Here is a 2,907-nt window from a genome sequence, read left to right as displayed (position 1 = left end):
TTTATTTTACTTAATTATATCCTAGAAACACAAGTGTAATGATAACAGCAATCCTAATATGTCAAAGAGAAGTTATAAAGGTCTTCATTTAAATGAAAGGGTAAGAAAGTTTCAGATTTAATAAGGAAAGGAAAAAACATATGTTGGTGTTGCTGAGATCTAGAGTATAACATATTTGAGGAGCCTGCCCCACACCACCCAGCTCGCTTCTCCTAAATCCATCATTATGATAGGAAGCACTGCCAGTATGTCTGATAAACTGCCCTACAAAGTCAAAGAGACCATTCTGCTTGCCTGGGAGTGAAAGGTCCTGGACATTGCCAAGAATGTCATGCCAGATTAGATGTGCATAAGGGAGACATACTCAACCACCAAGTCACTGCTGCATTATTAGCAACCTGCAGATGATTGTGGAAAGTGTTGTCATCACTGAGACACTGGTGGCCCTGATTTCTGAGTTGTGGTGGTTGGTCTAGATGCAACATCTTCTCTACTCAGGATCATGATAGCCAAGGCTGACATTCCAATGTATGACTAGAAAGGCGAAGCAGGTAAAGAGAACCTGTGGTACATTGAGCAGATACTATATTTTAAAGGACAGACTCTCTAACATGATTCTGGATGATGGTGGTGACCTTACCAACCTCAGTCACATCAAGTACCCACAACTTCTGTTAGGCATCCAAGCCATCTCTGAGAAGACAAGAATCAGGGTCACAGCCTCTACAAGATGATGACCAAAATTGTCTGCCATCAAATTCAATGATTCATTACCAATAGCAAGTTTTTCAACCTCTGTGGATGCCTGGAGTCCCTCATAGATGGCATTAAGCAGGCCACAGATTTTGATAAAAGGAAAGATGGTGGTGGTATCAGGGTATTGCAATGTGGGCAAGGTCTGTGTACAGGTCCTGAAAGGTTTTTAGACTCAAGTCATCATTAATGAGATTGATCCTATCAATGTACTACAGGAGAGCTTCAATGGAAGACAATGATGTGATGTGACCACCATGAATAAAGTTTGTAAGGAGGAAAACATCTTTGTCCCCACACTAGGCTGTCTTGATATCATACTAGGCCAGGAATTTGTGGTTTTTGTTTTTGTTTTTGAGACAAGGCCTCACTCTGTAACCCCAGCTGTCCTGGAACTCACTGTGGATAGCACTTAGGACAGATGAAGGATGATGTCATTGTGTGAAATATTGGACACTTGGATTTGGAAATTGATATGAAGTGTCTTAACAAGGATACTGTTGAACATTTGTTGAATAATGTTGAAGGTGAATATCAAGCCACAGATGGTCCACTGATGCCTAAAATATAAACACTAGATCATCCACCTACCTGAGGGCTGGATGGTCAACCTGGTTTGTGCCATGGGCCACACTAAGTTATGGCACAGATTGAGAGCTGTGGAATCATTCATACAAATAACTTGTTGGGGCTCACTTCCTGCCAAGGAAGCTCAATGAGGCAGTGGCTAAAGCTTGCCTGGGTAGGATGAATCTGAAGCTAATCAAGTGGACTGAGAAGGAAGCCCAGTACTTCAGTATGTCTGTAATGGCCTCTTCAAGCCTGATCACTACTGCCTACTGAGATCCAGAATTAACCCTCATCTTCTAGCTTCCATTCTATACCAGGCTCTACCACACTTCTCCAAGAGTAAATAGCACCAACTTTGCAATTGCTTTGTCAATAGCCCTCCCTGAGACTGGTCATTGGCCTCTGTGATGGCCTGAATAATGTTCCAAGTGTGGCAAGAGGAACTGAAAGGCCCCAGTCAAGGTGGAGGTAGAAGGGAGTCAGCCACAGTGACTATGAGCTTAAGGACCTTGGAGATCTATAGAGTGGCAGTGGTTAATGTTGTTCACAGGACGCTCCACCAGTCTATTCAGACCATTACTTGGTCTTTAGACCAAAGAGTTGATTTACAGATTCACTGGTTCCTCATCTTATGACCCGAGAAAGAGCTCTGTCAAAGGGAAAAGAGCTGTTGGAGTTTGAATGTTTCGGAGAGCTTGATTACTTTGTGCTGAGTCTTCTCTTAATTTTCAGAATACTGGAATTGATACTTTTAGTCCCTATTACACAGAGGTTAAAATAACCAAGAAAGAAAGAGAAGTGACAGCCAGAGGTTGGAACAGGTGAGCTAAACAGAAATAGGCAAAGATCTGCTACTATTTTGTGTTGCAGGAATCTTAAAAGTTCTTATTAATAAAATCAAACCTGAGGCGAGTTATTGGGGTCCATGCTGGTAGATCAGAGAGACAGAACAAGCCACAGCTATCTCACCTCGCCAGATCCTCATCTGGTCTTGTCTCCTCAGACTGGAGGCCTCTGAGTCCTCATCCGGAATGGGTCTCAGCTGAATTACTGCTCAAAAGCCTGAATGCTTAACCAGCCAAAAGCTTCTAGTTTCTTATTTAATAAGACGGTTGGTTACATCAATAATTTTGTAATCTGACAGTTCCTATCACCTCTAGGTCACAAAGAGAATACTTTGTTTGCTTGTTTATTTATTTAATTTACAGCGTTTAGAATGATAAATGGGTATAGGAAGGTACATAAATAAAACGTGTGCTTCCAAAATCAGATATTGTTAAGAAATAGATCACATTCAAATAATTTTTTTAAATTTTATTTTATTTTACAATACCATTCATTTCTACATAACAGCCACAGATTCCCTTGTTCTCCCCCTTCCTGCCCTCTCCCCTTCCCCCCAGCCCACCCCCCATTCCCACCTCCTCCAGGGCAAAGCCTCCCCCGAGGACTGAGATCGACCTAATAGACTCAGTCCAGGCAGGTCCAGTCCCCTCCTCCCAGACTGAGCCAAGCGTCCCTGCATAAGTCCCAGGTTTCTAAGATTTATTGCTATACATGTTCTATTTATTATTAATTTTGTTA

At 42.0% G+C, this 2,907-nt stretch overlaps 1 pseudogene; it reads left to right on the top strand.

Moving 5' to 3' along the window:
• Positions 1–247: 247 nt before the first annotated feature.
• Positions 248–1,670, top strand: LOC114702922 (annotated as a pseudogene).
• Positions 1,671–2,907: the final 1,237 nt, after the last annotated feature.

This window comes from Peromyscus leucopus, chromosome X (genome assembly GCF_004664715.2).
Source record: "Peromyscus leucopus breed LL Stock chromosome X, UCI_PerLeu_2.1, whole genome shotgun sequence".
NCBI lineage: Eukaryota > Metazoa > Chordata > Mammalia > Rodentia > Cricetidae > Peromyscus > Peromyscus leucopus.
The sequence above is the reverse complement of the archived record's forward strand: the minus strand, read 5'-3'. Positions and strand labels throughout refer to the sequence as shown.